This window comes from Panthera leo, chromosome C2, assembly GCF_018350215.1.
Source record: "Panthera leo isolate Ple1 chromosome C2, P.leo_Ple1_pat1.1, whole genome shotgun sequence".
Taxonomy (NCBI): Eukaryota; Metazoa; Chordata; class Mammalia; order Carnivora; family Felidae; genus Panthera; species Panthera leo.
The window spans coordinates 49,450,317-49,464,577 of record NC_056687.1 but is presented as its reverse complement, the minus strand read 5'-3'; the positions used below and the strand labels follow the sequence as shown (position 1 = coordinate 49,464,577).

Sequence of the window (14,261 nt, the reverse complement as noted above, 5' to 3'; positions counted from 1 at the left end):
ATAAGATTCTTTTTGAAAAGAAACAAAAAGAAACAAAAGGAACAACCTAAATGTCCAATGATAAAGAAGTAGTTTAGTAAGCCATGGGATGGTAGGTAGGCATTAAAAAAATGTTTATGCAAATTGTACAACAATATGGAAAAAACTTTTTTTTTTCCAAGCTTTAAGAATGGGCTGTACAAAAGTGACTTCCATCTCAAGAATATAATGTGGGAAGAGGGGAAAAGATTAACTTTAAAGTAGGGAACCCTGGCAAACACTATCTCATCCAAGTGATCAAGGTCAGCAGCATGGTGATAGACGTAGCCTGGATATGATGTGATGGAAATGGCACTTCACCTCTGTGGTCTGCCTCCCCAAAACCTATAATGCCAGTCTATTCATGGGGGAAAAAAAATCAGGTAAATTCTAATAGAAGGACATTCTTTAAAATGCCTAGCTAGTACTCCTCACAACTGCCAAGATCATCAAAAACAAAGTTAGTCTGAAAAACTGTTGCAGCCAAGAGGAAACTAAGGAAACATAACAACTAAATGGATGTGATGTCCTGTATGTGATCCTGGACAGAAAAAGGATATTAGAAAAAAACTAAGGAAATATGATTAAATATGGGCATTATAATAATATATAACATTTTAAAATATATTAATATTGGTTCATTAATTTTAACAAATACATCATACTAATGTAAGGTGTTAGTAGTAGGGGAGATTCAGTGTGGGGTGTATGGGAACTCTGCTATCTTCCAAAGGTTTTTTTTTTTTTTGTAAATCTAAAACATTTCTAGAAAATAAAGTCTATTTTTAAAAAATTCTACATATGGTGTGGTTGCAACTTTATTTTTAAAAGGACAAGAAAAAAGAAAACAACTCTCTGCATTGCTAAATATATAAATAATACTACCAACATATAACAGTGACTGTGTTTGGTTAGTACCACCAAATAGGTGACTATTTTCCTGTAATGGGTATTTTTTATATATTTTCCAAATTATCTTTCATGAAATTTTACTACTTTCATAATTCAAAACTATAAGCCTAGAGACAATAAACAAAATCAGTGATGCTACAAAGTTAGAAGTTAGTAGGAAACAGAGTTAGATGGGAGTCCAGGATGTCCAACTCTTAAGTCATGAGTTTTCTCCGTTATCCTGGACAAATTTACTTGACTCTGAATCTCAGCTTCACCTACTATGAAACAAGAATAGTGGTACCACCTATTTTGTACAGGCATTGTAAGGATTAAAGCCAATATTCATAATCACTTAGAGTAAGTCTCAGTAAAGAGTCAATGCTCAATAAAAGCTGCTGTTATTATTGATCATGATGAAAATGATGATGATGCTCTGAATTGCATAACTGCCCCTAAACTTATTATATCTAGCAATGGAAATGATATTCTGGTACAATTAGTGCTGTTCATATTTCGCGGCTTGTAATAGGTGAAAATTAGAATTACCAAGAAGGGTACTTCTCCCCCTGAAAGCAATAATGTACATGTGCAGAGTATCTGTCTTTTAGAAAAGACAAAGAAGAGCAAACTAAGGAATAAAAAAACACTAAAGAGAGAACTAAGTGGAACCTAAATGGACTGTGATATAAAAATATTATTTATTTACCAGAAGACTTGAAGGGAATACTTGTACCTTAATAGGACCCAATAAAAATTATTTGGTTTTCGTATTAGGAATTTTAAGTGACAAGTGGCTAAAAGCCTGGATTTTTGGAGTCAGACCTCGATTTGAGGCACAACTGCAACACTGTTATATTCTATGAGCTCAGGCAAATTCTCACCTCCCTGGTAATACTATATGAGGTTCTGTGGAGGGTTAAATGAACATATGCATGTAAAGGGCTTAATATGCACAAGAAACCCAAAGTGCCATGAATATTATGCATTAAATTTTGATTAACTTGTTAAATTCATAATACTTACAGGACTTCCCACCATCCCATCTTCCTTTACCTGCTATTCCAACTTTAACTGAGATTTGGTGAAAGACAGCGATTATTTGGTCAAGTTCCCCAAGAGTAGCTTCAATGAAATAACCCAGCAAATGTAGTCTCATTCAAGAACAGATTCTCATAGCAAAAAGACTCTGGGCACTTGAAATTCAATTAACTGTTCCTGCTGGACTGAGCCAGCTGCAAGTCTAAGGCAATAAATTCTTAATTATTATTATAAACAGAGCATGGTAGAATCAGATCGAATGAACAAATTCACACTACCGCTTGTTTAGATGTGTCTAAAAGTTACAGGAAATTGAAAAACAATACCTCTTGTTGAGATAACAAGACAACCAAAACATTGCCCATTAAAATATATTAAAGTTTAATAAGGTGAGTTAACTAAGTTGAAAAATGGATTAAATTCAAAATAATTTAGATGGATAAAAAAAGATCAGCTTCTAAAGACAATACCTCAACCACAGTTTCCATCTTGCCTCTATAGATGAAGACAAGTGACCTATGTCTTCAGTTCACTGGCATAAACGGGGCTTTCTAGGATTTCCAGCAATATTTATTTGAGGAGTTTTCAAAAGTAATATTACATCTGAGCTAGAAGCACTGATTACAAAATTGAACTCTCTCCCTGTTATGGTTTTTAATCTCATGGAGCAAAACAACACACAGAATAAAGCAATGTTATCATAAATCACTGGCATCTGTCACAGGCTGTAGCACAATGGTTGTACTCAAACCAAGAGGTCTTGATTGGTAGAAACAAAAATGACTTTGCATGTACTCCTCCCTGCCCTAGGGCTCCAAGAGAGATGAGAGTTCTCTTTAGTAAATAGGTTCTCACATTTCCAATTATAACACAGGGAACTGATTGTGTAATAGCATCCCTAACTGAAGTTAGCCTAACTTTGTTTTTGCCTCTAAAGGTCATGCTTGTTGTTTCATCCTAACACATGACAACACAGGCTTGCTTTGAGCTTTACCCTTTGAATAGATTATTTACTTTTCTTAAATTTGTAGATTCAAAGAAGGGAAATGGACTTATTATTTAGAATACTTTCAGGTTAAACTTTTGAGTATCTTAATTTGGAAGGTTACTTTAGTACTGAACAGTTTTGTAACCACTTAACAAAAAATGGCAAAAGCTCTAGGTTCTCCTGATGTTTGTAACAGCATTATCAACAATAGTAAATTAAGGAATGAGCCTAAATGTCCATTAACTAATGAACAGATAAAGATGATGTGGTGTATATGTGTGTGTGTGTGTGTGTGTGTGTGTGTATGTATGTATGTGTATATATATATGTATGTATGCATATATGCATATAATATGTAAATTTTATATAAATATAATATATGTAATATGTATAATATGTGTGTATACATATATTTTCTATAATGGAATATTACTCAGCCATCAAAAAGAATGAAATCTTGCCATTTGCCAACAATATGGATGGAGCTAGAGTGGATTATGCTAAGCAAAATAAGTCAGCCAGAGAAACACAAATACCATTTATTTTCACTCATATGTGATATTTAAAAAACAAAGCAGATGAACATGGGGGAAGGGGGAAAAAGAGAGAGGGAAGCAAACCATAAGAGACTTAACTATAGAGAGCAAACTGAGGGTTGATGGAGGGAGGTGGGTGGGGGTTGGGCTAAGTGGGTGATGGGCATTAAGTAGGGCACTTGCTGGGATGAGCATTGGGTGTTACATGTAAGTGATGCATCACTAAATTCTATTCCTGAAATCAACTTTACACTATATGTTAACTAAATAGAATTTAAATAAAAATTTGAAAAATAAAGTAAGTCTTGAAATAAAAAAACAGTAAAATCTCTAGGCTCAAAGAGGAAAATTTGAATTTTCAAGTCTTTATGGATATTCTCTTTGCAAGTAACTTGAATTAAGATTTTAAATTAAATTTATATGCAAGAATGATACCGAGCAGGTCTATATGGGAAGGAAATGACTATGCTTAGTACAGTTTTGAAACAGATCTTAACGGTGTTCTCTGGAGCACAGGAGCACAAGGAAAATATTGTACACATCCATTTGCTCTTCATGCCTGTATCTGGTCTTCTTTCTAACATCACGTATAAAAGATTAAAATAAATATACATCCTTTTCTGTTGTCACTTCCAATCAAAAGTACAAACAGAAGTGTCAGTCACCTTAATGGAAGGAAATATATTCACAGATGCTTCATGAATAACACTAATACAATGGACTCTGCTCTATAAACAGACTTGATTCTTCAGGCAATCTTACCTCAAGTCAAATGAGGAAGGACCAGCTACATAATTTGTGGGGCTTAGGCAAACTGAAAATGAGGGACCAGCCCCCTCTTTCAAAAATTACTAAGAATTTCATCAGGGACACAGCAGAACACTAACAAGCATGAGGCCCTACTAAGCCCAGGCCTCTGCAATTGCTCAGTTCACATTCCCATCAAGCCAGCCCTGGGCCACATTTCTTCTGTCAAAATGATCTGTGTTATGCTATTAACTCTGTAAATAATGTGACAGTGTGCTTACTATGTAGGAAAGCTAAGGTGTTGTGTTTAAACTGTGAAAGCCCTTAGCCAGAGGATATGGATATCGTGTCATGTCCAGTATCAAAACCCAGACACTTTAAAGCCAACAAAGTTAAGAGAGGGATCTGCATCAGGATGTAGAGGGCAGATGCCACCACACCCCACAATCTCTTTCTCCATGCATTCATTTTTGCCAAGGACTCTTACGTATCAATCCTCTGCCAAGTCTCTCTACAACATCACTGTGCATTTGTATCCAGATGCAAGAAATGCCTCTACACACTACCTGTGTGCAAATAGTCTTATCAGCCTAAAAGCTGTAGGAAAACTTCTCACATTGATGGTGTTGATCACTCTCTCTTCAGTGAAAGAATATCCAGTCTTCTTGAATTTGAACAAAAATAAGGAAAAGTCTTCATTTTTTGTTTGTTCTTCTTTTTTGTTTTGGTTTTGTTTTATTTGTTTGTTTTTGGTGAGTAAGACTGTAGGGAACTGTGTAGTAATAAAATAATCCTAGTGAATATATCAGATAGGAGATATTGGCTAGTAGAATTACTACTGGAAAGTAATTCTATAGAAAGACCAAAATATGCATAATGTTGAATTAAAATGAGATAAACAGGGGAAGATGAAGAATATTGTTTCCAAATGTAAAATCAATGAGAAGGCTGGAGAAGAGCACCCATAGTTTGGGGACATGGCTTAGTGAAGCTGTGGATAACTAAAGTAGAAACAGTTGTTTTGCCATAAGCCTATGACAAATCTCAGGATCGAGAACAGAATCTTAAAACATAAGTGGTTCTTGGACATTTAAAAAGATGATTAACCAGAATCATAAAAAGAGAAATGCAAATCAAAACTGCATTGAGATACCGTATCTAACTTACTAGATGGGCATAAATCCAAGAGTCTGACAGTGCATTCTGATGGCAATTTCATACAAGGCACTTTCATACAATCCTAGCAGAAGGGTCAAGTAGTACAATGTCAGTGGAAGGTAATTTGACAATAGCTGTAAAAATTACAAAGTTAAAACAATTATACACCTTTGACCTAGGGTATCCCACTTCTAGGGATTTATTCTCAGGTACATTTATATATATTAGAAATGACACAGGCACCATGTAACTTACTATGACATAGTTATAATAGCAAAAGATAAGAAGCAACCCATATAGCTATCATTAGGACACCAAATATATTAAACTGTATCATTAAAATGGAATGCTAACCAGCAGTACAAAGAGATGAAGGCACATTATATCCAAAAAAAGATGTTTTTAGGTGCAGAAAGTGTATACATTGTGCTTATACTGTGTTTTTAACAAGGGGGACAAGATAATTATATCTGACAGTATTTGCAGGAAGATTTTCTGTAAGAAGACCCCAAAAATGAATAAAAATAGCTATCTATGGGGAAGGCTGGGGTGGGAACTGGGAAAATGGATGACAAGAATGTAAGTGAGAACCTTTACTGTATATGTTTGTAGCATTTGGATTTTAAGGCATATGAATATATTGCCTGTGTTAAATATCAGAAATTTTAATAAATAAATGCATGACTGAAAAGAAGAGAAACATTAAAATACAATAAAGACAATAATATCTAACCTCTTGTGCACAAAAGAAACGAAGGTCAAGAGAAGTAAAATAATAACTCAAAATCCAAAGGCAGTTAATGGCAGAGGCTGCATTGGAACCTTGGAGATCAGACAACTCTACTGAAATGAGACACATTAACACTGATATCCAAGTCATCAAAGGTAGTTGTGTGGCCAGGGACAGAGAAATCTATGAATTTGATATTCCTTAGCTGTCAATATTTCTTATCTCTGATGCCCTTGACACTAGAGAAAATTTGTGTCTTTATAAAAGTGTTAGACTTCTAATTGAAATTGCTAAGTTACGTGTCACCAACATTTTTAATAAGAAATAAAGTTGCTGAGGACAGGGAATATATCAGACAAAAAAATGTCATGTATGAATAAGAAAAAAAGAAGCTGAGTATGGGGGAACTGGTATACCAAAGTCAATTTAGAAGCAACAAAGACCCTATGTTAAGACCTGGAGAAGGTTCCCCATCATCAACCATGCTGTTGGGATGGGGCTAGAAAGGGCCAATCACAGCAAGGCTTGCATATCATGGTAATTTTCATAGACAGTCCATACTTAGTACTCTCCTCTCCTCCCTCCACCTTTGTTCATTCCCTGCTATTATTCATGCAAAAGTCTCTGTCTTCTGCTAAATCTGGATGTCAGGGGTGATGTCTTCTTTATTTCTATGTGCCCCACTATGCCCTATGCCCAGCATAGTACCTTGAACATACTAGGCTTCTAGTTTCCAAACATTAAAAGCAGAAGGGGCTTCAGCAAATACTTAGTCCGATTTTTTGAAACTTGTTTACAAGTATCAAATCCCTTTCAAATGAAAAACTATATAGTATCCCCATAAAATGGATTTTTTTAACAAAGTTGTATTGATTGAAGAGGGAGCAAGAGAGGGGAGAGCAGACAAAAGCCAACCTACAATAATCTGTTTCCCTTGCCAACCCCTGCAGCACCTCAAGGACCATAGTTTGGAAACTTCTGAGCAAGTGCAACCCCTTCGTTTTTTAAATGGAGCCATTTCTTAAAGTTATTTTTTTTTCACATTAAGTTAACATACCCAAGGTAGCTGGTGAGCTGCAAAGCAAGGGTCGCCATATTCCCCTTGCCTATGATGATATCAGTTCTACTAGCTGAACAGGGTGAGGAATAAGGACAATAGATTCTGTGTAGCCTCTGGAAACACCACCTTCTTCTTTCCTATATGCACATTTGGAGGAGAACCTTGCCAGGGATGTGAAACAGTATCTGTTCTCTCAGATCCTGCCCAGTCAATAGTCCTTCTGGAACAAGTTATGTGCTTCCCTCCATCAGAAGAAATGAGCCAGGACAGGGAGAGACTGAGGTAGTGGGAACCTAGCCTAGTTCATTCATAGATAACTCCTATTTACCAGATTTGTGCCAAAGCAGTTAGCAGAATGTCTAATGACTGTTCTGAAAAACTTGTTTAAGATATATGGGGATCCACAGACAACGTAGATAGTTAATCCCTTACCAATTGGATAGTACTAATGCACCTAGAAATGTTTAGAAGAGAAGACAGATTAGTAATAAATAGATGAGAAAAAAAAACTAACTTGTTTAAGATAGATGGGGATCCACAGACAACATAGATACTTACCTATTGGGTAGTACTAATGCACCCAGCAATGTTTAGAAGAGAGGACAGATTAGTAACAAATACATGAGATTATTTCAAAGGTGCTATGAAGAAAATAAAGAGGATTCTTTTTTAGACCAGATAGGGTCTAAATTGCAATAACAAACAACCCCAAATATTTCAGTGTCATAAGTCAACAAGTTGGAGTTTTTTTCTTTATATATGCCCCTCTACACCTTACATCAGCAGGGTTCTCCTCCATGTTGCTTTCACACCTGGAGAGCACCAAGGCTGATGAGACTGCACAATCACGTCACTTTCATCTATGTCCTAAAGGCCAAACCTTGTCCCAGAGTCCTGCCCAACTGCAAGGGTGCCAGGAAGTATCATCTCCCCAGTATCCCACCAGAAAGGAGAGCCATGGATAAGCACACAAGATGGTTGGGGATGGGGGGAGGTGCAGGGAACACAAAGATCAATTAGGATGGTCTAGCAAAGGCTTTCCAAAAAGATACTATTTGAACTGAGACCTGAATGATGAGAATGAAGCCACCAAATAAATAGCATCAGGAAAGCCATTTCAGGCAGAGGAAATGGCAAATATAAATATCCAAAGCAAGTGCACAAGGAGAACAAAGGCCAGTTCCACAAGGGTGCTGTGAGGGGAGAAGCATAGGTGATATGGTCAGTGAAGCCAAATGACAAAACGCCTTAAAGATCATGATAAAGGATTTAGGTTTCATACAACACAAGTTCACTAATCTGTCCTCTTTTCAACAAAAATGAAAAGCCACCCTTATACCACAGTGAAATTAAAAATTCACATTTTGCTTTTCAGACTTCTCTGTTTCTCATACTAAGCTGAGCCTTTACCTTTTCCATATTCACCTCAGGTTCACCTTTCTGTAAGCATTTGAAATACCACAGAATATCATGATAGGTTTTATAGTGCTTCCTGGAAATTTTTACCTCAGTTCTGCATTTTCTCAGGCCTCACTTCACATTCTTGATCAGCACCCAGATCTGTACTTTTATAGCTGCTGACAGAACACACATTCTCTGAAAAGGCAAGAAACAAGGAAGTTACCATTATAAGGAAAAAAAAGAATATTTTCTTGTCAGAAAAATAGCTCAGCTCTATTAGAATCTAATATTTTTAGAACCAAACTGAATACAGAAAGTTTTTGACTTTCTAAAGAAATTATCTAGATGGAATGGACTGGAAGATGGTGGCAGAATAGGAGGACCTAGGCTTGTGTCATCCCATGAATACAACTGAAACTATCAAATCATCCTAAATACCCCATAAATTGACCTCGAGACTGGCAGAACAAAATCCACTACTAAAATTAGAGAAGAAGCCACATGGAATAAGCAAAGAAGGGCAGAGACACAGCTTGGGACAGTAACGGATCTTGGGCACCATAGTGTGGAGGGAGCAGAGGTCATGGAGAAGGGTGAGAGACAAATTGGCACACAGGAAATCCCACATGGGGAAAATGAATCTCCATAGCAATTGGTTTGGAAAGCAAGAGGGGCCAAATTTCATGAATTTTTGCAATTATTAAGGCTTAAAGCCTGGAGTTCTAAATGTCAGCATGCTTGGCTCTGGGAGAGCCCTGAGGACATCGGGACTGCTCTTGAAGAGAAAGCAGGCAAAGAACCCAGGAACATACAGCATGGAAACAGCAATCTGAAGAGTGCCTAGAGCATACAGTGGAGAGGATATTTGCTTATCTCAGGTTATGTCCCAGAGAGACAGCATTCACAGAGAGACACCTCCAGCAACAAAGGAATTGACCCATGCCTTTTCCTTCCCCAGCCCCCTCAGCATAAGCTGAAGGACACCTGTGGGAACCAGCACAGCATGAACTTTTGTTACCTAATTTATTTACACCAAACTCTGCTACCACGCTCTGGTGGAACTGCCATTCCCAGTCTCACTTGCCCCAGTCCCAGTGTGGCAGACCACCTCCCCAAGAACACCAGCCCAAACCTCTGCTCACACCATGTCTCACAATGCAGGGGTTTTGCAGAGCCTCAGTTCCAGCAACAGTGGCAATAGGTTTCATTTCACAAACAGACTAGAGCACACCTATATAAAGGGCACCACATTCAGGCCAGAGACCAAACATTGGCCACATCAGGCAAAGAGAACGTGTGCAGACGACTGGCCTGAAAGATAAAGTGAACAGGACAAAATAGCAAAGCAAACACGGCACATACTGGAGACACTCCTGGAAGCGCCAGGCCCTGGGAAACAGGATATACCACACAGTACAACCCTTTCCTAACACACAGAAGCAAGCACACAGACTTAGACAAAATTAGAAAACAGAGGGATTTGTCCCAGATGAAAGAACAGGACAAGGCCACAGTCAAAGATCTAAGTGAAACAAATGTAAGTAACATCGCTGATGGAGAATTTAAAGCAATGATCAGGAGAATACTCACTGGACTTGAGAAGAAAGTGAAGGACATCAGTGAGACCTTTAACAAAGAGATAAGGAATAACATAGCAGAGATAAAGGGCTCAATAAATGAAATGAGAAACACAGTTGATGGAATGAACAGCAGGATGGAAGACATGAGGAATGAATTAGTAACCTAGAAGACAGAGTAATGGAAAGTAAGCAATCTGAACAAGAGAGAGAAAAAAGAATTATGCAGAATGAGAATAGACTTAGGGAACTCAGGGACTCCATCAAATGTAATAACATTCATATTATAGGAGTTCCAGAAAAAAGAGAGAGAAAAGGTGGGGGGGGGGGATTTATTTCAAGAAATAAAAGCTTAAAATTTCCCTAATCTGGGGAAGGAAATAGACATCCAGATCCAGGAGGCATGGAGAATTCCCATCAAAATTAACAAAAGCAAATCCACACAAAGACATATTGCAATTAAAATAGCAAGATATAGTGACGAAGAAAAAAATTTAAAGCAGCAGGACCAAAGTATCTTACAAGAGAAAACCCGTAAGTTTAGCAAGGGATTTTTCAACAGAAACTTTGCAAGCCAGAGGGGAATAGCATGATATATTCAACGCACTGAATGGGAAATAAATCTGCAGTCAAAAATATTCTATCCAGCAAGTCTATCATTCAGAAAAGAGATACAGAGTTTCACAAAAACTAAATGAGTTTATGATCACTAAACCAGCCGTGCAAGAAATATTAAAAGGGACTCTTTGAGTGGAAAGGATAGATAAAAAGTAACAGCATAGAAGTAGGAAACACAAAAGCAGTAAAAATGAGTATTTCTGTAAAAAAAATTAGCAGCAGAACTCACGAAATAAAAGGATATACAATATAACTACATATACCTAAAATGTGGGAAGGAAAAGAGTAAAGAATGAGTTCAAACTTACACAACCATCAACTTAATATAGGCTGTTATATGCAGAAGAGGTTATATACGGACCTAATGGTAACTATGTAACAAAAACATGTAATAAATATGTAAAGAATAAAGAAAAAGAAATCCAAATGTATCTTTAAAGAAAATCAGAAAAACATGAAAAAGACAAGAAAGGATCAGAGAAAATCTTCAGAAATAACCACAAAACAAACAATAAAATGACAATAAATACATATCTACCAATAATTATTTTCAATGTAAATGAACTAAACATTTCAATCAAAAAACACAGGTAGAAAGAATGGATAAAAATATAAGATCCATGTATAAGCTGCCTATAAGAGACTCATTTTTGACCTAACAAGGCCTGCAGATTGAAAAAGAGGGAATGGAGAAATATCTATCATGCAAAAGGATGTCAAAAGAAAGCCAGGTAGCAATACTTATATCAGACAAAATAAACTTTATAACAAAGACTGTAACAAGAGGCAAAGACGCTATATAATAATAAAGAGGACAATCCAACAAAAAGATATATCAATTGTAAATTTTTATGCACCCAACATAGAAGCACCCAAATACATTAAACTGTTAATAACAAACATAAAAGAACTAATTGATAATAACACTATAATAATAGGAGACTTTAATACCCCACTTACATCAATGGACAGATCATCAACAATGAAACAATGACTTTGAATGACACACTAGAAAAGATGGATTTAACAGATATTCAGAACATTCTATCCTAAAACAGAAGAATATACATTCTTTTTGAGTGAATATGGAACATTCTCCAGAATAGATCACATATTACCCCACAAAACAAGACTAAACAAATTCAAGAAGACTGAAGCCATATTATGCATTTTTTCTGACCACAATGGTATGAAACTAGACATCGACCAAAAGAAAAAACTGGAAAGACCACAAATACATTCCGGTTAAACAACATGCTACTAAACAATAAATGGGTCAGCCAGGAAATAAAAGAAGAATAGAAAAGTACATAGAAATAAATGAAAATGAAAACAATGGTCCAAAACCTTTGGGATGTAGCAAAAGTGGTTCTAAGATGAAAGTTTATAGCAAAACAGGCTTACCTCAAAAGCAAGAAAGATCTCAAAAAAAATAACCTAACCTTTTACCTAAAGAAGCTAGAAAAAGAACTAATGAAGCCTAAAGCCAGCAGAAAGAAAGGAATAATAAAGATTAGAACAGAAATAAATGACATGTAAACTAAAAAAATAAAATAAAATTGGTAAACCTCTAGCCAGACTTATCAAGAAAAAAAGAGAAAGAACTCAGATACATCAAATCACAAATGAGACGAGAAATAACAACCAAAACCATAGAAATACAAACAATTATAAGTGAACATTATGAAAAACTATATGCCAACAAATTGGACAACCTAGAAGAAATGGATAAATTCCTAAAAACATAAACTACCAAAACTGAAACAGGAAGAAATAATTCCAAACAAACAAAAGTCCAGGACCAGATGGCTCCACAGGAGGATTCTACCAAACATTTAAAGAAGAATTAATACCTATTCTTTTCAAACTATCTAAAAAAAATTATAGAGGAAGGAAGCTTCCAAATTCATTCTACAAGGCCAGCATTACCCTGATGCCAAAACCACATAAAGATACCATCAAAAAAAGAGAACTACAGGTCAATATCTCTGATAAACGTAGATGCAAAAACCCTCAACAAAATAATAGCAAACCTAATCCCACATTTAAAAAATTATTCACCATAATTAAGTAGGATTTTTTCCTATATTGGCAAGAGTAATTTAATATTCACAAATAAATCAACATGATACATATCAATAAGAAAAAGGATAAGAACCATATCGCCATTTCAATAGATGCAGAAAATACATTTGACAAGGTATAAAATCCACTTATGATAAAAAGACGCTCAACAAAATAGGTTTAGAGGGACAATAACTTAACATAATAAAAACGTTATATGAAAACCCACAACTAACTTCATGCCTAATGGAAAAAAAATGATGACTATTCCCCTAAGGTCAAGAACAAGACAATGATATCCACTGTCACCACTTTTATTCAACATAGTACTAGCTCTAGCCACATCTATTAGACAACAAAAATAAATAGACAACAAATTGATTAATTCAGTAGAGTTGCAGGATACAAAATCAATGTACAGAAATCTGTTGCATTTCTATACACTAACAATGAAGCACCAGAAGGAGAAAGATATCAGTCTCATTTACAATTGCGCTAAAAATAATAAGATACCTTGTAATAAACCTACACCAAACCTGTACTCTAAAAGCTATAAAACACCGAGAAAATAATTGAAGATGACAAAAATAAATGGAAAGACATCCATGCTCATGGATGGGAAGAACAAATATTGTTAAAAGATCTGTACTACTGAGTAAGGTGGAGGAGGCATGGCAACATGGCAGCATAGGAGAACGTTGGGCTCACCACGTCCTGCTGATCACTTAGATTCCACCCACATCAGCCTAAATAACCCAGAAAACTGCCAGAAGACTAGCAGAACAGATTCTCCGGAGCCAAGCGTAGACAAGAGGCCCACGGAAGAGGGTAGGAAGGGCGGAGAGGCGATGTGCACTACACAGACAGGCGGGAGGGAGCCAGGTCAGTGGACGGGCAGCCCACCCTACAAGGCAGAGCCTCTGAGTCTGGCTTGCAAAAGTGGAGGGCCAGACGGAGTGTGTCCTGACAGCCAGTGGGACTTAATATCTGGAATGTTATAAGCTCTCCTTGGAGAGTGAGAGGGCTAGAGAACAACGGGAGGGAGAATTGTTGAGCCCTGGACGACAGAGCTCAGCTTGGCAGGGAACAAAGGCGCTGGGAAGTGCCATCTCCCTCGCCCATCCCCCAGCCAAAATCCCAAAGGGAACCAGTTCACGTCAGGGAACCTGCTTGCACCCCGCAAACACCCAACACTGTGCTTCTGTGGATCCATCCCACCAACGGGTCGACCTCCCTCCCGGTGCCACAGGGCCCCTCACCAAGCATACCACCGAAGGCAAAGCAAGCTGAGTCTACCCCTCCTGCCCCTGTGCACCTTGCGGATCCACAATGGCTAATACGCCAGATCCCATAAAAACAGAACCACAAGCCTGGCAGTGTGCAAGTAGCCCAGACAGGGGCCACACCACTCCACAGTGAGTTCTGCCCCTGG

The 14,261-nt window shown here is 37.1% G+C and overlaps 1 protein-coding gene across 4 annotated transcripts in view; it reads right to left on the bottom strand.

The window, feature by feature from the left end:
• The window catches only part of ZPLD1 (zona pellucida like domain containing 1), a 536,628-nt gene that overhangs the window by 320,259 nt on the left and 202,108 nt on the right, over nucleotides 1-14,261 (bottom strand). For all 4 annotated transcript variants that reach the window (XM_042955552.1, XM_042955553.1, XM_042955551.1 and 1 more), the window contains one exon: nucleotides 8,676-8,765. The gene's annotated coding sequence lies outside the window, so the exon portion shown is untranslated. The remainder of the gene's footprint in view (nucleotides 1-8,675; nucleotides 8,766-14,261) is intronic.